General features: G+C 48.5%; 1 long non-coding RNA gene across 1 annotated transcript in view; it reads left to right on the top strand.

Moving 5' to 3' along the window:
• The window catches only part of LOC141164968 (uncharacterized), a 74,954-nt gene that overhangs the window by 40,910 nt on the left and 10,666 nt on the right, over window positions 1-23,378 (top strand). The window contains exon 3 of the long non-coding RNA XR_012251005.1: window positions 19,428-19,542. This is a non-coding gene — a long non-coding RNA (uncharacterized lncRNA). The remainder of the gene's footprint in view (window positions 1-19,427; window positions 19,543-23,378) is intronic.

Raw genomic sequence — 23,378 nt, 5'->3', positions numbered from 1 at the left:
GTCCCTTTACACCCAGTAGGGACCACCGGACACCTGGAGGACTACAAGTCCCAGTTCGACCAACGCTGACTACAGTACCAGGGCTAGGAGTCACGGAGGCCCCAGCGTCCAGGGAGAGTGATCTCCAAGAAAAGGCCCTACCACCAGGTGAGCAGGTGCAAGAGAGATAGACAGTATTTAAGCCAGGCCTAGCTCCAGGCAGGTCAGAAGCTTAGCAAGTGGAAGCAATGGATCAGGAGGCGCTATATCCGCTCACTGGGGTGAGTCCAGAAGTGCACCCTGCCTACCGAGTACCCTGGACCATACCTGCTGTTATGCACATGCCCGGACTGACTGGCGTGTGCGTGTTTAGTGATCCCACTGGACCATGAACCGGAGAGTGCCTGGAGGGGCGTAACTAAGTATCTACCCGATCCGACCGAGGTCGCACGATGGCTAACGACGCCAGTGCACCAGGGAGGAACCGAGCAGAGGGACCTGGTGCTACTCCAGGTCAGACCCCGGACACTGCTGTTGACCCACACCGGAGAATACAGGAACAGGCAGGCTAGGCCGGCATGCAGACAGGTGGGCACTGGCAGGCACGGCTGGAGTGCAGACAGGAGGATGCTGGCAGGCACGGCTGGTATGAAGACAGGGGGATACTGACAAGTACGGTTGGCGTGCAGACGGGGAGGCACTAGCAGGTTGGAGCACAGACTGGATAAGGTCCAGTACAGACTGGGACTCAGGAACAGAACCGCACATGCGGTAGACAAGAAGAGCAGAGCGAGACCGCCAGAGCGGTGAACAAGAGCAGAGCAGGGTGAGCAAGAGCAGAGCAGGGCGAGACCGCCGGAGCGGTGAGCAAGAGCAGAGCAGGGCGAGACCGCCTGGAGCGGTGAGCAAAGACAGGGCAGAGTGAGACCGCTAGGAGCGGTGAGCAAAGGCAGAGCAGAGCGAGACCGCCTAGAGCGGTGAGCAAAGGCAGAGCAGAGCGAGGCCGCCTAGAGCGGTGAGAAAAGGCAGGGCAGAGCGAGACCGCCTGGAGCGGTGAGCAAAGGCAGAGCAGAGCGAGCCCACCTGGAGTGGTGAGCAAAGGCAAGGCAGAGCGAGACCGCCTGGAGCGGTGAGCAAAGGCAGAGCAGAGTGAGACCTCCAGGAGCGGTGAGCAAAGGCAGAGCAGAGTGAGACCGCCTGGAGCGGTGAGCAAGGCAGAGCGGGCAGAAACCGCCGGAGCAGTGAGCAAAGGCAGAGCAGAGGGGACAGGGCTCTGTTCACACGGAACAGACTGGAAGGGAAAGGCAGAACCAGATGCACACAAGATACTTGCAATGAAGTAGCGAGTGGACTCTAAACTCACAAACGGAAGTACGGCGACAACGAGTAGGAGTTAGGTGCAGGTTCAGACTCTGCAGAAAAAGAGAGGAAACGGACATAGAGACAAAACAGGTAACAGGTTAGGAGACAGTTCAGACAGGAACTGTACTGCAACAAAATACAGGAATGAGCCTAGGTATAGCCAAGTGCTGGTTCAGACACTGCAGCAAAAGGGAGGAAACGGACATAGAGACAAAACAAGTAACAGGTTAGGAGACAGTTCAGACAGGAACTGTTACTGCAACAAAATACAGGAACGAGCCAAGGTATAGCCAAGTGCTGGTTCAGACACTGCAGCAAAAGGGAAGGTACAGACATAGAGAAAGACAGGTAGCAGGCTAGGAGAGTGTTCACACAGTGACTGAGTGTTCAGACAGAAACTGACACTGCAGCGAGATACAGGAGCGAGTCTGGGTATGCGGCCCCCAGAAAAGGCGGAACGAACAGGCTAGGAGCGTGTTCAGACTGGCCTGGAAATACAGCCTCCAGGAAGGCGGACAGGCAGGAAAAACAGAACAGGACCTGGCACATTCAGAGTCAAGGAGCACACTGAATGTTAAAGTTGCTCAGGCATCAGCTTCCAGGTGAAGCTGGTTTAAATATCCAGTGACAGACAGCAATAGGCTGAGGACACATTAGGGGTGTGCCCACAGCAGCTACAAGAAACAGGAAGTAACCGGGCCGCCGCCCTAAGCAGTCAGAACAGAGACAAACAGACAGCATGAAGAGAAGCCAGGCTAGCAGACTGGACTGAAGATCAAGTTTGCGATCTTGCATGGTGAGAGATGGTGCACCATGCAAGCCCGCCACCAGGTATGTTACACCTGCATCTACACCAGTAAAGGTACCGAAGCGAACCCCCGTGTGAGTGTCTGTCATTTCTTCCTGAACGATCTTGGCCGTCTCTCCCCTGCACCACCATGCATTACCCCACACTGCCCTGGAGCTAGCTCTACCTGTGGAGAGCCACACCATCCCTGCTGCTGTAACATCAGCTCCAGAGGACTGCTCCGAAGCGGCGGCTCCCTTTGGCCGCATACCACAGGTGGCGTCACGAACACTTTACAAATCCCCTATAAATAATTCCCTTTTTGGTGACCGCCCTGGGCCACGGACCGGGCCAGCCACAGTGATATCCCCCACCGGCATCCATAGGCCCGGCTGCCGAGTACCCCACGGCTCTGGGGGCGAGTCACCCTCACTCCAACAACTCCGATCAGTCTCCTCAGCAGTGAAGCGTCTAGATCAGAGGCTAAAGTGAGGAGCACAAAAAATCACCTCCGATCTAGACGCAACCTTGTCGGGAGCAGTATTCAAATACATGGGCGGCGCCAGCAGTGAGTGAATGGTGCTGCCCATAATTGAATGAGAGAATAACACCCCTATGACTGAATACCAGCAGGTAGGACAAAGTGTATATAAAATTGTAAAATCATTACACTACCACTGATTTTAATGAAAAAAGCTTGTTAGTGATGCACATTGCATCACTAACAAAGCAATGGGGGCAGTGTACATAGCAACTAGGACGTGACAGGTTCCCCTTAAGCCTGCTATTGAAACGCTTTATGGGTTTATATGAGAACGTTTATTAAATTTGCATATTTTTTGTCCTCTGACTGGCCCTCTTTGCATTTATTATAACTAGTGTTGAGCCACCCCCGTAGTGTTCGAGTTCGGTTCGGTTCGTCGAACACCCGTGTGTTCGCCGAACTGTTCGTCGAACTGTTCGTCGAACACCTTCGAACACCGTTAAAACCAATGGCAGGCAAACAAAAACACATAGAAACACATAGAAAACACCTTCAAAGGTGTCCAAAAGCTGACAAACTGCTCAGAAGACACAACTAACACATGGAAAAGTGACAAGTACATATAGTCATGCGAAAAGAAAAGAGGTGGAGGAGTAAAAGGAGGGGGAGACACAGATATAGGCATGTCATGCCCTTCTAAAATCCAAAAAGTGAGAAGCCGACACGTTCAGTCCGCTCCTGCCCGTGCCACCTCCGTGTCGCCGGGTTTGTGCCAGAGCCGCGGTGAACCCTGACGGCCAGCCCCCCTCTCCCAATATTGGTGCCTGTCCGCTGGTGGGTCGAGAGAGCCCCCCTGTGGTGGAGGCAGCTCTAAGCTTTTTCATTTAAATTGTCTCTCTAATTTGAATGAATACACTTTAAATCCATTTACAAGGATCTATTGGAGGGCAAGTCTCATGCCAGCAGCCGCGTAATTCCAGCTCCAGTAGCGTCCACTAAAGCTGCTGCAGTTAAAAAGCTTTTATAAGAATCGAGCTCGGCTGTCCACCGCAAGGCGTCCTACCGCCAGTCCCAGCCCCTATGCCTTGGGGTGCCTCCTGATGCTCTTCACTGAGTATCCCGTGGTCCCGAAGCATTTCCTTTGAAAAAATGAAGTGTCCAAACTACAGGTGGTGTAGCTTGCTTAACAGCCGGGATAATCCGCTGACTAGCAGACACTGCTACTAGGCACAAAGTATTTCCTGGGCTAGATGCAGTTAAAAATTTGTAATTAGATACTCTCGTTGGATGTTGAGAAAGCATTCCATAGAGTCTCCTGGCACGCCATATATGATTCTCTTAAAAAGTTTGGGGTAGGGGTCTAGGGGACCCTTTTATAGCCAAAATCACGGCCCTGTATCACAATACGTCACCTAGGCTGAAGATAAATGGAACTGTAGCACCCTGAGGGCTCGGTTGCTACAGAGGTATTGCACCTCACCCAGAGGTGTGATATCTCACTCTCAGGTAAGGATGGAGTGTGGATCAGGACCCGACACCTGCATGCATTACACCACATTGCCGTGGGGCAGGGCGACCAATATGCCCCTGAGATGGGCACGACAGTCCCTGTCTCTGGCTGGAGTGGGGGGAGGGAAAACTGAGGAAAGGGAACCCTGTAGTGCAGGAGCAGGGAGGAAGCAGTTCCTGGGTGCATTGAGAAGGGAGTATAAAAGGTGGGCACCATCTTAGTTCAGTGCAGAGAAGTCTGAGCAGAAGTGGCAGGGAGCAGGAGCTCTGCATGAGCTCTGCTCCGGAGGCGGGCCTAGTAACAGAGGCCCAGGCCTGGAAGAGGGAGAAGGAAGTTAGAGGAGCGGAGAAGGCTCTAGGAACGAGGAACGAAGGGATCCCAGGGGTGCGGACGGGCGAGTCGCCATCGCACGCCCGAATCCACCTGCGTGGAGGGGTCAGGCCAAAGGGGGAGACCGGTCCCCGAAACTAGTGGAGGCAGGAAACGACCCTCAGCTAGAAACCGGAGGCTGTGACATTTTATGTGGCGCAGCCGCTCGCTACACCCGCTAGGAAGGCACCACATAGGGTCAGGGAAACTGGCGCCAAGTTTACCAAGAGGAGGCCCGAGGCAGTCGGACAGAAGGGTTGGTAAGAAAGGCAAGACAAAGGACACACAAAGGGGGTCCTGTGAAGCGCTCCAAAGTTATCTGGGAGTTGTCTGAGCCCCTCACCTGGTGAGCACAGTACGACGTGGGCAGCCGTTACCTGCAGACGTGGTCTGGATGATAAGAACTGTGAGTAAAGGCCCTGGACTGCATCACTGACTCCGTGTCATTACTGCTGCTGCCCTGCACCATCACCCCCATCCTCCGCATACACTGCCCTGAGGCTATACTCCTCCCGTGGGGAGTTATACTACGCTCTGCTGCACCCACAACACCAGCCTCAGCGGTCTGCCCTGCAGCGGCGGTTCACTCTGACCGCAATCCACGGGTGGCGTAGTCGGACATTTAAACATCAAAACCACATAAATAGTTCCGCCACTGGTTTGACCGCCCTGAGCCACGGAACCGGGTCGCCGCCATGGAGACTACAACCACCAGCATCCACCAAAAAGGGTCCGGCTCCGGGTGTCCCAAGGCCCAGGGGGTGCATCAGAACATTTTCATCACCTTTCACAATCACCAATGGGACAAGGCAGGGATGTCCTCTGTCCCCTCTCTTATACATCCTAGTGACGGAGCACCTGCTCTCATCAATTCGCCATAACCCCAATATTAGGTGGATTGAGGTGGGAGGCACCGAGTACAAGTGCTCTCTATTTTCTGATGATGTCCTTGTATATATCACTCAATCACATATATCCATCCATGCTGTTATGGCTGAAATAGATCACTTTGTTACATGGTCAAATTTTAAAATCAATGCAGCGAAGTCTGAGGCCCTCGATGTCTCCCTCCCCAAATCCATATAGGATTCCATCCAGTCCAACTTTCCCTTTGCCTGGCCCTCACAGGGTATCAAATAATTAGGAATTCCTATTCATAGAGACCTCTCCCATCTATGTTATCTTAATTTTGGGCCCTTTATTGAACAACTCCATACAGACCACGGTTGGCAAGTTAGAACTGTAAGATTCACTACGTGAACCACTGGTGTTTTGTGGAAAAGCACATGTACACTGTGTTCCAAATTATTATGCAAAAAGTGTTTAGGAGTGATAAGGGAACAATTTGTTTGTTTGTCAGTTAAACTCATTGATGGTGATGTGTGTCAGGGCTCTTTATATCACTGTAAGCAATTGCAGACACCTGTGCTAATTAGTTTGGCAGGTGTGTCCAATGAAAGGCAAGACTACTTAAGAAGGCTGTCTCACATTATTAAGCAGCCTACATTTTCTGCCAAAATGGGAAAGAAAAAGGATGTGTTGGCTGCTGAGAAGCAACAAATTGTGGAGTGTTTAGGTCAAGGCATGACTACAATCAACATTGTGCGATGATCAGGATGAAGTGTCTTGGCAATCAAGAAGTATGTAGCTGATTCACAGTACACACGTGTGCGTGCTGATAAGGGCAAATTGAGGACTCTTTCCTACAGGCAATTACGTTAGGTTAAAAGAGCAGTGGCAAAAAAGCCTTGTCATAGCAGCAGACAAGTTTTTGAAGCTGCTGGTGCCTCCAACGTCCCCCGAACAACAAGATGCAGGGTCCTTCAGAGGTTTGCAGCTGTGCATACGCCATCCTATCGACCTCCTCTATCCACTTCACACAAGCAGAAACGGCTCCAGTGGGCCAAAACATTACATGAAGACTGATTTCAAAACTGTTTTGTTCACGGATGAGTGCTGTGCAGCGCTCGATGGTCCAGATGGATGGAGTGGAGGATGGCTGGTTGATGGACACCCCACGCAAACACGGCTACAGCGCAAACAAGGAGGAGGTGGAGTAATGTTTTGGGCTAGAATCATGGGGAGAGAGATTGTCGGCCCCTTTAGGATCCCTGAAGGGGTAAAGATGAACTCCATAATGTATGTGGATTTTCTCAAACAGCACTTCCTGCCATGGTTCAAGAAGAAGAACCGTGTATTCCACAGCAAGATCATTTTTATGCATGATAATGCACCATCTCATGCTGCACATAACACATCTTCATCTCTGGCTGATATGGGCATAAAAGGGGACAAACTTATGGTGTGACCCCCATGCTCCCCTGACCTCTACCCCATTCAGAACCTCTGGAGCATCATCAAAAGGAGTGTCTATGATGGCGGGAGGCAGTTCACATCTAAGCAACTGACGCGCCCCCTGGGCCAGTGTTGTTTGGGGGATACCCGGATCCGGATCAGATGGGGGTTGTAGTCTCCGAGTGGCGGTGACCCGGTCCGTGCCCAGGGTGTCAATCTCAGTGTGTGGCAGTCCTACAGATGTTGCTGGATGTTCTTTAGTGTCGACTATGCCACCCGTTGATTTGCTGTCAATACGGCCGCCGCTGCAGCAGGGTCCGCTGAGGCTGGTGGTGTGTGTGCAGCTTCTGGTAGTATAACCCCCAACGGGAGGGGTATAGCCTCAGGGGGTCAGTTGTAGAGGGTGGTGGTTGTGGTGGTGCAGTGAGGATAGCAATAAGACTCAGAGTCGGGCTGTGCAGTTCAGGGTTTTTACTTACTGCTGTTGTTCTGGTCACTCCGGCCTTGAGTGACCGCCCGAGCCGTGCTGCGTCCACCAGGTCCTGGACTCGGCCAACCCCCAGGTAATTCTGGAGCGTGATCCTGAGCTCCCTTTCTGACGTTCCTTTTCTCTGGCCTTCCCCACCAGGGATCCACCTATGTCCGGCTCCCTCGGGTCTCTTGGTGGGTACACCTCTTCTGGGTTCCCTGACCCTATACTTGGTCTGCCTTTCGGGTGGATTTAGTGGGGGGTCGTGGCAGATCCTGCCCACAACCTCCGGTCTCTGGCTGAGGATTAGTGCCCTCCACCAGCTTGGGATCCGGTACCCTTGTGCCAACCCTTCACCTTGTTGCTTGTATTTGGGCTCTTGGGGTTCCCTCTTCTTCCCCTCTGGGTCCTTTCCTTCTCCTCTCTCTCTTCTTTCAGGACTGCTTGACCCTCTACAACAGACTGACTAGTAACTGTCTGCCTGTCTGACCCTGATCTAAGATGGTTCCCACCTTATATACTCCCTCTATGTGTGAGCTCAGGTGACCAGCACCCAATGAGCTCCTAGCATTACCCAGACTGCTCCCCCTATCTGCCCCTACACTACTGGGATGTTCCACCCCCCTCCCACACCAGCCAGGGACAGACACTATCGTACCTGCACATAAACTGGTGGGAGTACCGTCGATCTGTCCCCCGGAAATGGGATGTATGTAGTGTATGCAGCCTACTGAGCTCAGTTCCACACTCCATCCTTACCCGGGAGTGGAATACCACACCTCTGGCTTGAGGTGTAATACCCCTGTAGCAGCCGAATCCTCAGGGTGCTACATTCCCCCCTGGTAAAACACAGCACGTCCTCGGGCTGTAAGAGAATAAAAACATCAAACATACAAATTTTCATAACAACAATAACATATAAAACAATATATATATCAGCATAAACTTTTCATAAATAACATTCTTGTTCCTCCGGCCACGGTGCAACTTGTGACCGGGTAAAGTGCGACAGTCTCTTCAAGAAAAACAACAGTTTCCTATAAAACCGGTAGGGGGCGCCTTAGAAAGCGCAACTATTTACAAGGGGAAAGTGGCCGCTCTCAGTCCTCGGCCAGGTATAAGGAAGGAATGACCGCTCTCAGTCCTCGGTCAGTGGGATTAAGGGACACACAGGTTAACAGTTTACACTTGTCCCAACGGGGACATATTTAAAGCAGCAACAGTTCACTGTACCCAGACGGGTAACTATTTACAGTCTCTTTACCGTACTTTAACGACGGCGTCCTCCTGCTCCTTCTTTATCTTCAGACCCGTCCGGGTCCTCTTGCTCCTCCTCACACCGCAGCTCCTCCTCCGTCAGGCGATGCACATGGAGGGCGTAGGGTCCTTTGGCACATTTGTGCCGGGTGAACGTGACCTCGTCCCCTACGTACAGGTCACGACCTCTGTGTCCCTCCGGCAGATGGCTTTCTACGTCTCTGCGTGTTACAAAGACGTCGCCGGGGGTATGATGGTCTCTTATGAAGCCCCACCCATGCTGCAGGTTGAATTTAATCACAGTCCCGGTGGTACGGGGACCATGAGCTGCACGGGGGTTCCTCCTGGTCCGGCTCTTCTGCCCTGCGCTCTGCTCTTGCAGCCGCTGCTCTCGGACCCGCCTCTCTCTCCGTTCTCGCTCGAAGTCTGCCAACTGCTGGCGGCAGCACTCCACTCGCTCTGCTGCGGCTGCCCGCGTTTCTTGAGTGAACCCCATGAGGTCTCCTCCGGTGGGGTCCCACTCGAATTGTGCTTCTTCTAGCGGGAGCGGGGTTCTCCTGACGGGCTTCGGAGCCGGAATCAGGGGCTCGCACAGGGGCCTTGCTCTTTGGAGTTCCAGTTGGTAGTACTCCTGGGGCCATACAGGGGGCTGCCCATCCGGGCACGTGTGCTGGGCAAATAGATCTTCGCCCAGGTACGGCACTCGAGATGTTGAGGGCGCGTTGATGGTAGCGGCGCCCGGGTTCACCAGGCCTTGCGACCAGGCTTGGGGCACCCTAAAGGTAAAGGGCACCGTAAGGACGGCGGCGCCCGGGGTTACTCGGCCCTGCGACCAGGCCGGTGGCTCCGCGGAGGTAGGGGGCGCTGTTGGAATTGCGGCGCCCGGAGGTACTAGACCTTGCAACCAGGCCGATGGTATTTCCTGTTTGGTCGCGCTCAGGGTCGAGGCGTGTGACGTCACAGGGGTCGCGGCCGCGGCTTCTGCTTGAGGCCTAGTCCGGCACGGTGACGATGCAACGACGGGCACGGCAGGGGGAATTTCGGGCTCTGCGACGGGGAGCTGGGACAGGTACACGGTTTCTCGGCTCGGGGTAGAGACGTCCCCTTTACCTGCCTCCGTCCGTTCAGCTCCCTCCTCGGCGCCGTCTCCGGCCTTCACTCCTCCTGCACCATCCTCAGAGGCGGTCTGTCTCCTCGTCTCGGGTGGCGTGCTCCGCTGACGGGTTCCGGTCTGCTGGGCCATCTCACGGCTCCACTCCGTCAGCGTCTCTCGCTGCACCTCGGCCATCCTCCGTGCGAGGCGCTCCAGCTCGGTCTGCGCACACTCCCGGTCTTGGGGGAGCTGTGCCAGGATCTCCACTAAACCTAGTGGGGTTGTTGCTTGCAACAGGCTCCTGACCACTGGGTCGGTGCTGCCTGCCTCTCCCTCCATCTCCGGGTACGCTTTCTCCGGAGTCCTCTCCAGACTTCTTGTCTCCGGGTGCGCTCTCTCCAGACTCCTCCAGGCTGCACCCATCTTCTCTGTTTTGTTCTGTCTCCGCCCACATTGAAGGTGGTCCCGGGGCAACTTTGTGATTGTCAGTTCCAGGGGCAGTTCTCTCACGCTGATGGACATCTCCAGCATCACAGTCTCTGTTGGTGGGGGCGGTTTCCGCTTTTGGCGCCATTCCTTGACCTGGCCCACGATGGGAGGTGACCTCTTGCCACCCTCTGGCACGCCCATAATGGCGTCCGCTCTTCCAAGGCGGGAAATTTTCTGGAAATGGCGGGAATCGTCTCCCAGTGGCGGGAAACTCCGTGGATGGCGGGAAAAAGCTGCAGATGGCGGGCAACCGGCGGGAAACGATCCGTGATGGCGTCCCATGGCGGGGACCCTCTGGAACCGGCGGGAGACTTCTTCTTAAGGTAAATTTGAACTTCTCTTCAGGCACGCAGTACCCGGTGGTTGTGGGCACGAGATCCTGCCGACTACGCCAAAGTTGACGCGCCCCCTGGGCCAGTGTTGTTTGGGGGATACCCGGAGCCGGATCAGATGGGGGTTGTAGTCTCCGAGTGGCGGTGACCCGGTCCGTGCCCAGGGTGTCAAGCTCAGTGTGTGGCAGTCCTACAGATGTTGCTGGATGTTCTTTAGTGTCGACTACGCCACCCGTTGATTTGCGGTCAATACGGCCGCCGCTGCAGCAGGGTCCGCTGAGGCTGGTGGTGTGTGTGCAGCTTCTGGTAGTATAACCCCCAACGGGAGGGGTATAGCCTCAGGGGGTCAGTTGTAGAGGGTGGTGGTTGTGGTGGTGCAGTGAGGATAGCAATAAGACTCAGAGTCGGGCTGTGCAGTTCAGGGTTTTTACTTACTGCTGTTGTTCTGGTCACTCCGGGATTGAGTGACCGCCCGAGCCGTGCTGCGTCCACCAGGTCCTGGACTCGGCCAACCCCCAGGTAATTCTGGAGCGTGATCCTGAGCTCCCTTTCTGACGTTCCTTTTCTCTGGCCTTCCCCACCAGGGATCCACCTATGTCCGGCTCCCTCGGGTCTCTTGGTGGGTACACCTCTTCTGGGTTCCCTGACCCTATACTTGGTCTGCCTTTCGGGTGGATTTAGTGGGGGGTCGTGTCAGATCCTGCCCACAACCTCCGGTCTCTGGCTGAGGATTAGTGCCCTCCACCAGCTTGGGAACCGGTACCCTTGTGCCAACCCTTCACCCTGTTGCTTGTATTTGGGCTCTTGGGGTTCCCTCTTCTTCCCCTCTGGGTCCTTTCCTTCTCCTCTCTCTCTTCTTTCAGGACTGCTTGACCCTCTACAACAGACTGACTAGTAACTGTCTGCCTGTCTTACCCTGATCTAAGATGGTTCCCACCTTATATACTCCCTCTATGTGTGAGCTCAGGTGACCAGCACCCAATGAGCTCCTAGCATTACCCAGACTGCTCCCCCTATCTGCCCCTACACTACTGGGATGTTCCACCCCCCTCCCACTCCAGCCAGGGACAGACACTATCGTACCTGCACATAAACTGGTGGGAGTACCGTCGATCTGTCCCCCGGAAATGGGATGTATGTAGTGTATGCAGCCTACTGAGCTCAGTTCCACACTCCATCCTTACCCGGGAGTGGAATACCACACCTCTGGCTTGAGGTGTAATACCCCTGTAGCAGCCGAATCCTCAGGGTGCTACACAACAGCTCTGGGAGGGTATTCTGTCCTCATGCAAAACAATTGAAGCAGAAACCATCCAAACCTGACAAATTCAATGGACGAGAGAGTTCAGAAGCTCCTTTCGAACAAGTGGTCCTATGTGAAAATGTAACATCACCTAGAATAAAGTTTTGAGTTGAAAACTGTTTGATTTCAGTTTGTAATAACCTGCTAATGCTTATAATTTCAAAAATGACCATTTTTTTGGTCTTTATTAAAATGAAAAGGTTGATCAAAAAGTTTGGGGGATCTAAGAGTGTGGCAACCCAGTAGTCATGATTACTTCGAATTCTGACAATATGAGGGTCATGTTGCAGGTAGTGCAGCAAGAAGGCACTTATGTGTCTTGCACATCTCGGAGCCCCAAAATTATTTTCCGGGCTAGATGCAGCTAAAAATTATTATTGATTTTAAATCTGGTGGAGCTTAGTATAGATGGCCTAATAGGATCAGTGCTGCACACTGCTACAAAGCCCAAATTATTTTCCAGCCAAGATACAGATAAACATGATTAGTAATTTCAAATCTGGTGGAGCTTATTATAGATGGCCTAATAGAATCAGTGCTGCACACTGCTACAAAGCCCAAATTATTTTCTAGCCAAGTTACAGATAAACATGATTAGTAATTTGAAAGCTTAAAACGGTTGGTGAGGTGATTTTAACCAATCATCAAGCTTTTACTCTCCCCAGGATGACACAGGGGTAGAAAAGTCGTTTCGGATCCATGATTTGTTCATCTTTATGAACGTGAGTCTGTCTACATTATCAGTGGAGAGCCGCGTGCGCTTATCTGTCAGCACACCACCAGCAGCGCTGAACACATGTTCAGACAGAACGCTGGCTGCGGGGCATGACAAGATCTCCAAGGCGTAAGTGGCTAGCTCCGGCCATTTATCCAGATTGGAAGCCCAAAAAGAGCAAGGGTCCAGTGACACAGTCATGGCTTTAATGTTTACTTGGAGATACTCCTGTACCATCGTCTCTAGGCGTTGACTATGTGTCAGACTTCTTGTCTCCTGTGGCCTTGCAAAGGATGGGCTAAAAAAGTGGTGAAATGATTCCGCAAAATTGATGTTACACGCAGATACTGTGGTTCTGTTACGGTTTGAGTGCTGAACATGGTTGGCAAGTTGGAACAGTGAGATTCACTACGTGAACCACTGGTGTTTTGTGGAAAAGCACATGTAAGATTCTGCAACAGTCTCTGCTGATACTCCTGCATGCGTGCATCCCTTTCTATGGCAGGAATAATTTCTGCAAATTTACTTTTGTACCGGACATCTAATAGTGTGGCAACCCAGTAGTCAGGATTATTTCTAATTCTCACAATTCGAGGGTCATGTTGCAGGTAGTGCAGCAAGAAGGCACTCATGTGTGTTGCGCATCCAGGAGCACCAAGTCCCTGTTGTGTTGGTGGCGAGGTAACAATCATGCTTCCTTCCTCTGTCCTCTCCCCCCAACCTCGCACAACAGAAATGTGATCAAGGTCTCCCTCATCTGATGAGTCTTCCATCAGTTCATCCTCCACTTCTTCCTGGGCTCCTGCACCTTCCTCACTAGTTTGGCTGTTACCATGTGCCCTGGTAAAACCATCGCCCCCACCCTCACATGCCTGCTGCCTTGGTGCTGCCGACCGTCTGGACCTTGCAGATGTTAGCCCTTCCGCATACAACTCCTCCTCCTCTACTTCCTCCACCTCCTCTTGTGCCACCACCTGACTCCGAATTCTGTTTAACATGTGCTCCAGCATGTAAATCACCGGAATAGTCATGCTGATAATGGCATCGTCAGCACTAAACATCTTCGTCGCCTTTTCAAAACTGTGCAGAAGGGTGCATAGGTCCCTGATCTGAGACCACTCCTCCAGCGTGATTTGCCCCACCTCTGGATCTCGTTGGCCCAGGTTATACATCAGAACGTATTGCACCAGGGCTTGTCGGTGCTGCCACAGTCGCTGCAACATGTGCAGAGTTGAATTCCACCGGGTAGGCACATCGCATTTTAGCCGGTGAAGTGGCAGGCCCAACGACTTCTGTAGAGATGTAAGTCACTGAGCTGCGAGATGCGAACGGCGGAAGTGAGCACACAGCGACCGTGCCCTCTGCAGAAGGCCATCTAGTCTGGGATAGTGGGCTAAAAATTGCTGGACAACCAGGTTCAACACGTGAGCCATACAAGGCACGTGTGTGACATTGCCCCGGCGAAGGGCCGCACCCAGGTTTGCAGCATTGTCGCACACGGCCTTCCCTGGTTTCAGGTCCAGTGGAGACAACCATTCATGAAATTGGTTCTCCAGAGCTGACCACAACTCCTCAGCTGTGTGACTCACATTTCCCAGACATTTCAAAGTAAAAACCGCCTGATGACGTTGAGCCCTACTGCCAGCATAGTAAGGAGGTGTGCAGGATCATCCCCTTGTCCTGCTGTCACCATAGTTACCCAGTGCCCAGTCAGCGACATGTAACGCCCCTGTCCATGCCTACTCGTCCAAGTGTCTGTGGTGAAATGCACCCTGTCACACACAGAGTTTCTCAAAGAAGCGGTGATGTTGTTTGCGACATGCTGGTGGAGCGCAGGCACACCTTTCTTTGAAAAGTAGTGCCGACTGGGCATCTGGTACTGGGGCACTGCGACGGACATAAGGTCTCGAAAATCCTCTGTGTCCACCAGGCGGAAAGGCAGCATTTCTGCAGTCAAGAGCTTGCAGATGGTGAAATTCAACCTCTTAGCTTTCTCATGGCTAGGAGGAAATGGTCTTTTACTTGTCCACATCTGAGGGACCGAGGGCTGGCTATTGTGCTTAGACGGGTTTGATAAGGGTGTCCCCGGCAAACTGCCGGTCTGTGAGGAAGATGCAGGCGGACATGTTAGGTTGCCTTGATCCAAAGGTGGTGCTATCGATGTCGGACAGCGCTCAACACCAGCTGGTTTTACCACCTCCAAAGAAAATGATGACCTGCCAATCACGCTGGCTGTTGCGGGTAAAGAGGTGGCAGGTCTGCGCCCCAAAACAGGTGTGAGTGCTGTCCCCCCAGTCACAGAGGATGAAGAGGCCGCGGATGCACCAGATATGGCAGACGGTGCTTGGCCCGGCCGGCTAGGCCACATTGTAGCACACTGAGCTTCCCACTGCAACTTATGCTTCATGTCCATGTGCCGGTTCATGCATGAAGTACTCAAACTATGTATTTTTTGGCCTCTACTTAGCTTTTGCTGACAAATGTTACAGATAACACGAGTTGGGTCATCTTTATCGATCTGAAAAAATGCCCAGGCTATGCAAGGCTTAGCACCCATGCGACCTGAAGAGCCACCACGACTTGTGGTGAGAGGCAGAGTTGTGTTTGAGGATGCAGTTGTTGACGTGCTTCCAGTACTACGTCTCTGTCCAGGAAGGCGCAACCTGACCTCGTCGTCATTAGCATCTTCCTCCACCTCGTCTGCTGACCTCATCTCTTGGCTGACTGTGGGTTGACAGTAAGTGGGATCTCCAACCTCATCATCATCACCCTGTGCATTATCACACCCGTCGTCCTCAGAGCCAACCTGTTCCTGCCCTGACAAAAAACTAAAGTTGTCGCTCCAATCAGGTATTTGAGTCTCATCATCGTCTTCCTCATTGTCTCCACCAACAGGAGTTACAGTTTGGGAATGAGGGTCTACATTATGGTCAGAACCTTCTGCGTCTGGTCCTGGATCCGACTCATAAAGATTCTGGGCATCAGTGCAGATCATTTCCTCGTCTGGATTCACAGAAGCGCTGGAGTCGACCTCTGATTCCCAGGCTATAGTATGAGTAAACAGCTCTGCAGACTCAACCATCTGTTCTACCTCATACTCAGACGGGCAGCTGGAGATTTAGGAGCTGTGAGGAAGCAAGTGCGATTGGGGTGACACCTTTGAGGACTGGAGTATTTGTGATGTTGAAGTTGATGTGGAGGAGAGCCCACTTAAAGGAGCACTTGATATCCGTTGAAGCACCTGCTGTTTTTGTGCCTCATCTGGAATTTGTAGCGATTGGCGTGGCCGTAAGAAAGGGATCTTATCACATTGTCCGCTAAAAGAAGTAGACATTTTAGTTTGGCTGGAAGATGGTCTTTCTTCTGCAGATGTTACTGTTGCTTTAACACCTACCCCATGGACACAACCTTTTTTCCCCTTCCCAACACGCCTATTCCCCTTTCCACCAGCAGCAGGCCTTTTTCCACTCATTTTGGTGGTTAACTAATTCACAACTCTGGAGTTGTTTGCACAAAAAAACAATGGATGGGAACCGAGCAGAGCTGAGTGGCCAAACTGTGGTATTAGGCCAAAACTATTGGCTGGGTTAGATGCAGAAAAAAATTATATTCAATTTGCAACCTGATGGAGGTCAGTATAGATGGATAATAGATCAAGTCCCACACACAGCTAGAAGGCCAAGTATTTTTTCAGAGGTAGATGCAGATAAAAATTATTTTTAATTTGCAGCCTGATGGAGGTCAGTATAGATGGACTAATAGAGAAAGTCCCACACACTGCTAGAAGGCCAAATATTTTTTCAGAGCTAGATGCAGACAAAAAATTATTTTGAATTTGCAACCTGATGGAGGTCAGTATAGATGGACTAAGAGAGAAAGTCCCACACACTGCTAGAAGGCCAAATATTTTTTCAGAGCTAGATGCAGGCAAAAAATTATTTTTAATTTGCAACCTGATGGAGGTCAGTATAGATGGACTATTAGAACAAGTCCCACACACAGCTAGAAGCCCAAATAATTTTTCAGAGGTAGATGCAGAAAAAAATTATATTCAGTTTGCAACCTGATGGAGGTCTGTATAAATGGATTAATAGAACAAGTCCCACACACAGCTAGAAGCCCAAATATTTTTTCAGAGGTAGATGCAGAAAAGAAATATATTCAGTTTGCAACCTGATGGAGGTCAGTATAGATGGATTAATAGAGAAAGTCCCACACACTGCTAGAAGGCCAAATATTTTTTCAGAGCTAGATGCAGATAAAAATAATTTTTAATTTGCAACCTGATGGAGGTCAGTATAGATGGACTAATAGAGAAAGTCCCACACACAGCTGGAAGGCCAAATATTTTTTTAGAGCTAGATGCAGATAAAAATAATTTTTAATTTGCAACCTGATGGAGGTCAGTATAGATGGACTAATAGAGAAAGTCCCACACACTGCTAGAAGGCCAAATATTTTTTCAGAGCTAGATGCAGAAAAAAATTATATTCAGTTTGCAATCTGATGGAGGTCAGTATAGATGGACTAATAGAACAAGTCCCACACACAGCTAGAAGCCCAAATATTTTTTCAGAGGTAGATGCAGATAAAAATTATTTTTAATTTGCAACCTGATGGAGGTCAGTATAGATGGACAAATAGAGAAAGTCCCACACACTGCTAGAAGGCCAAATATTTTTTCAGAGCTAGATGCAGAAAAAAATTATTTTGAATTTGCAACCTGATGGAGGTCAGTATAGATGGACAAATAGAGAAAGTCCCACACACTGCTAGAAGGCCAAATATTTTTTCAGAGCTAGATGCAGGCAAAAAATTATTTTTAATTTGCAACCTGATGGAGGTCAGTATAGATGGACTAATAGAGAAAGTCCCACACACTGCTAGAAGGCCAAATATTTTTTCAGAGCTAGATGCAGGCAAAAAATTATTTTTAATTTGCAACCTGATGGAGGTCAGTATAGATGGACTAATAGAACAAGTCCCACACACAGCTAGAAGCCCAAATAATTTTTCAGAGGTAGATGCAGAAAAAAAATATATTCAGTTTGCAACCTGATGGAGGTCTGTATAGATGGATTAATAGAACAAGTCCCACACACAGCTAGAAGCCCAATATTTTTTCAGAGGTAGATGCAGAAAAGAAATATATTCAGTTTGCAACCTGATGGAGGTCAGTATAGATGCACTAATAGAGAAAGTCCCACACACTGCTAGAAGGCCAAATATTTTTTCAGAGCTAGATGCAGATAAAAATAATTTTTAATTTGCAACCTGATGGAGGTCAGTATAGATGGACTAATAGAGAAAGTCCCACACACAGCTAGAAGGCCAAATATTTTTTCAGAGCTAGATGCAGATAAAAATAATTTTTAATTTGCAACCTGATGGAGGTTAGTATAGATGGACTAATAGAGAAAGTCCCACACACTGCTAGAAGGCCAAATATTTTTTCAGAGCTAGATGCAAAAAAAAATTATATTCAGTTTGCAATCTGATGGAGGTCAGTATAGATGGACTAATAGAACAAGTCCCACACACAGCTAGAAGCCCAAATATTTTTTCAGAGGTAGATGCAGATAAAAATTATTTTTAATTTGCAACCTGATGGAGGTCAGTATAGATGAAATAATAGAGAAAGTCCCACACACTGCTAGAAGGCCAAATATTTTTTCAGAGGTAGATGCAGACAAAAAATTATTTTGAATTTGCAGCGTGATGGAGGTCAGTATAGATGGACTAATAGAACAAGTCCCACACACAGCTAGAAGCCCAAATATTTTTTCAGAGCTAGATGCAGAAAAAAATTATATTCAGTTTGCAACCTGATGGAGGTCAGTATAGATGGACTAATAGAATGATGCTATGCCCAAAAGATTTTACTTCACTAGGTGCAGTAAAAAAATTGGTATTCTATACACAGGTGGTATATCTTGCAACACAGATAGGCTACTTCACTGACTAACACACTCTGCAATAGGCCAAAAAGGATTATCTTTGCTAGATTCAGCCAAATGCTGTGAAAAAAACTTGCACAGCACTGGCACAGACCTGCCTGGCAAAAACTGATAGGAACTGATGTAACCTAGTCCTGAAAAGAACTGCAATTACAATTAGTCTTTACTCCCACAATCTATCTATTTAAGAGCACAGATCTGCCTGATAAAAGTCGTAGGAAATGCTGTAACCTAGTCCTTAAAAGGACTGCAATCACAACTATTCCCTACTCCCAAGCTATCTGTAGATTTGTGCGAAAATTGGCTTGAAATTAACAAGGTATAGCGCACACAGCAACAGCGGTGCCGTCTAACACGCAGCTGCAGCAGTGAGAAAATGGTGGCGACGGGGAAAATGGCTTGGTCTTATAGGGCAAGGACATGTGACATACACTGCCAATGACACATGCCCTTGCTTGTGTGATAAAAAGCACTTCGCTCCGTGTGTGCGCTGCTGATAGGCTGACAGATTGCACCTCCCCACTGTAAATGCGGGAAAGAGAAAAAAAAATGGAGATCTTCATTATTCCTGCAGAGATCCATCCCCTGCCCCTCCCCCCACCCCGCTGTACACTCAAACTGCGTATTAACATTAATTTTCATCATTACTGAGAAAAAATCCAGTTATGATTTTGGTGCACGAACAGTTATCGAACATAACATCGAACAGCCGAATTTTTCTCAAATCGTTCGTGTTCGCCGAACGGCTCGAACACCGCCCAAAACAGCTCGAATTTGAGATTGGCGAACAGTTTGAGTAGAACAACGCTCATCTCTAATTATAACATTGGGAACCCGGTATATGAGACAATTATTGAGTGTCAATACTAATATATACTATATACTTAATCTTTCCCTCTGCCAATATAACTGGTTATGAGTTTTAAATGTTTTTTCTTTCAGCATGTTAACTATGGCATGGCTGTCTGTTTTTTCACTATTTTGATGTTTTTTCTTTTTTCTAATTGTGTTTGTCTGTATGTATAGGGGCGGATAGGGACAGGCAAGGGACAGCATCCGTGGAGAGGGGACACCACACCGATCCGCTAGGGTGAAAACTCCGCTGACAGGCAGGGTATTACCCCCTTTAAGGTTCTATAGGGTAAGCCTGACTATTCATTATAATTTATCCTGTCACTCCTTCACCCATACTTTTATGTGGATAACTGTCCCCTTATATATTGTTATGGATACTTTTAAACATATCTATTAAAAGTAACATTTTAGAGGGTGTACATTATTTTCCTTGGTCTAAGATTGAATTAAGGTATAACCTGGCTCCTGCCCCCTTTCTAGAGGGACGTCAGCTTTATACTTTATAATCAGTAGAGTAGTTTATAATCAGGTACAATCACCTTTATAGCACTATATTGGATATGGTTTGGAGCATAATATTGACTCACCTAATTTACATATATAATTTTTGTTCATTAAATATCACCTTCTTATGTTGTGTTCTTTCTTCCTCTAGTTATTTCCTGCGTGGGGATTTGCTAAATCTGTAACTGGATAGCCAATATTCTTCAATATATCTTTTCATTGCAATTTCATCATATTTCCTTACATTTTATAATTCTTTTTAGAATTAAAGATTCATGTATTTATTCTTACCCTAATCTTATGGTCACATAGCTTTATGTAGATGTTCTCATAGTAATTAAATTTAGCAGTTAATCTAGTTACCTTGCTGTCCTGCTCAGATTGAGGCATCTCTCTTTATACTTTATGTGAATCTTCCCCCTCCTAACTCCTAATCATTGGCCTTTAGAATTTTCCATCTCCTCTGTAACCTTGCTAGTGAAGTTGCGCTTATGTGGGGTTCGGTTCTCCTCTGACTTCCGTAAGTGCTTCATCAGGTGACTGCTGTGCGTTCCACTGCGGTTCACCTAGCATGATTCCGGAAGAATAGAAAGGAGAGAGTTTCACCAGCTCACCTGAGCAAGACCGTCTTGAAGCACGGATGTGAGGAACTGCAATTCCATAAGACATGAAAAAAGAAGGTTTCCAGCTTCATGAATAGTCCAAAATTATTTTATTGTAGAAAAAAAATTTTAAAATCAGATTCCACAGTCATATTTTATAGCCAGGGCAACGCGTTTCGAACACGGGACTTGCGTTCTTTGTCAAGACTGGCTTGCAAATAGTATGCACATGGTATATATACAATTGTTCACCAATCAGCATAAAGGACGAAAGTCACATGATACATAGAATTGCGTACATATTTTTAAAATAAATTATAATTAATTAGACATACACACAAACTTACATAGAAAAATCACATGACAATGGAAATCACACATATTAGAATGATTTACTCGCTATAATGAAATAATAGTTCTCGCCGCAAATTTAAACCATTTGGATGGTAGGTATTCAGATGGTACATCCAAAATGCTTCTCGGTCAAGTAAGCGTCTCCTGTTGTCTCCACCTCATAGATTAGAGGTAAGTTTCTCGATTCCAAAGACCTGAAATGAAATTGTCTCTCTATTGTGCTGTTCAATAAAGTGTCTGTTATGATTTGTGACATTATGAATATCACTTAAATACTCTGCCACCCGTTGCTTCATTTTTCTTATGGTACATCCAACATACAATAAATTGCAGATAGTACATTTTATTACATATACTACATAACTGCTATAACAATTCGGGTAACTCCTTATGCTATGTGTTTCATTCTGATTGGTATTAGTGAAGTTTTTAGTAAGGCCTTTAAGGCCTTGTCACACTAAGCGAGATCGCTAGCGAGATCGCTGCTGAGTCACAAGTTTTGTGACGCAACAGCGACCTCAATAGCGATCTCGCTACGTTTGACACTTAGCAGCGACCAGGCACCTGCTGTGAGATCGCTGGTCGTGTCAGAATGGTCTGGACATTTCTTTGATCGTTGAAGCCCCGCTGGGTAGCATGCATCGGTGTGTTTGACACCTTACCAACGACTTTGTTGATGACTCAGACACAGAAACACATAGGCGTGCATCGTTATACAGATCGTTACGGGTCACCGCATCGTTGCTGCATCGTTGGGAAGATCTGACTGTTTGACATCTCGCCAGTGACCACACAGCGACGCAGCAACGATCTCTGACAGGTCGTATCGTTGTCGGGATCGCTGTAGCGTCGCTTAGTGTGACGGGGCCTTTAGCCTTCTTTTTGAAACCTAAACATTCCCAGATCCTTTAACTGTTCCTCATAGGACATAGTTTGCAGTCCACTCACCATCCTGGTAGCTCTTCTCTGAACATGCTCCGGTTTTGATTGTCTTTTTTAAGATGTGGTGGCCAGAAGTGGAAACAGTATTACAGATTAGGTCTGACCAGGAGGAGTAGAGGAGGATAATTACTTCATGTGCTCTAGACTCTATGCTTCTCTTAATACATCACAGAACTGTTTTTGCCTTTTTTGCTGCTGCATCACACTGTTGACTCATGTGCAGTCTGTGATCTACTACTCAAGTCTTTTTCACACGTGCTATTGCTTAGTTCTTTTCCCCCCATTCTGTAGATGTCATTTTCGTTTTTCTTGCCCAGATGTAGAATCTTGCATTTTTCCCTGAAATCATTGAGTTCAAACTCTTTAGAGATGGTTTTGTAACCTTTGTAGCCTGATAAGCATGAACAGCCCTTATTTTCAGTTCTTCAAAAATCACCTTTGTTCATACAATACACTACCACAATTATGTGATTGATCTCTGTTCTTTAAATAAAACAGTTAACCAACTCACATCTGATCCCATTTATTGAAAACTCTAATTTTACATTACATGATTTGGTGATCTGAAATGTTCACATAGTTTTGTCATTCAAAGACATATGATATTGGATCATTAGTTTGACTTATTTATTTGATTAGGTTATTTTTATCTACTTTTAGGACTTGTGTGAAAATCTTATGTATTTCTAGGTTAAAATTGTCCTGAAATATAATATGGAAAATGTCAAAGTTTTCAAATACTTTCAAGGATCATTGTATATGTGAAGATGAGGTATGTGGACATGTGTTACATACCGCACTCATTCCCCTTTTGCCCATAGGTCATATCTGTTGTGACATTTTCACAGCAGAAAATCCTCAGCAAAATTGTTGCACAAATAGTGCCCAGTAATGAGAAACAAACATACAAATAAACCATAAGTAGAAAGAAAAAACGTATTACCAAAGGAGTGGACACTGACAGCTTGGGGCCCGGTGCAAGAAATGTGTCAGGGCCCCCCTCCCTGCCCGGCACACCACTTATGATGAGGGCAATATGCCCATGAGACTCCCGGAGCCTTGGGCTCTGAGCAACAAGCCAGGTTAGAAAGTATATAGTTTAATAGACCTGTTTTGAGGAGAAAACTGTGTTAACATATAGCCTCAAAAAATAGTAAAGAATTTTATTTAGATACGTAAAAGCAGACAAACAACATACAAATATCCACACAGTGTTCAGAGCACTGATATATCACTTAGTGCTTTATAGGGAGTACGTAAAGCAATCCTTATTCCAAAGTATAACTGCAGATGTGGCGCCCCTGAGGGTTCAGTCACCGCAGAGGTACTACATCTAGTGGTGCCTCACTCTCAGGTAAGGAAAGGGTACTGCCCGGGACCCCAACACCCGCATTCAACACTACACTACTCCAGGCTGGCTGGAAGGACAAGATGCGCTGTGTTCTGCTGAGCCCTGTCCCTGGCTGGAGTGGGGGGAACCAGAGTGAGGGGGAACCCGTAGTGGGTGTGGGTGGAGGACTTAGAACAGGGGAGCACTAATACAGTAGGTCTATATAAGAGTTAGCCATCTAAGGGTGGCAGTGCAGTGCGGTAAGCAAGTGCAGAAAGAGGAGAGGAGGGGAGCAGAGTCTCTTCAGGAGCTCTGCTCCATAAGTGGGGCCTAGTAAGAGAGGCCCAGGAGGGGAGCAGAGGAGAAAGGCTCCGGTAACTGAAGGGATCC

Source organism: Phyllobates terribilis, unplaced genomic scaffold (genome assembly GCF_046119375.1).
Source record: "Phyllobates terribilis strain yellow unplaced genomic scaffold, ASM4611937v1 Scaffold_11__3_contigs__length_659146591, whole genome shotgun sequence".
Lineage (NCBI taxonomy): Eukaryota > Metazoa > Chordata > Amphibia > Anura > Dendrobatidae > Phyllobates > Phyllobates terribilis.
Note: the sequence above shows the minus strand (reverse complement) of the source record. Positions and strands in the feature narration are given on the sequence as shown.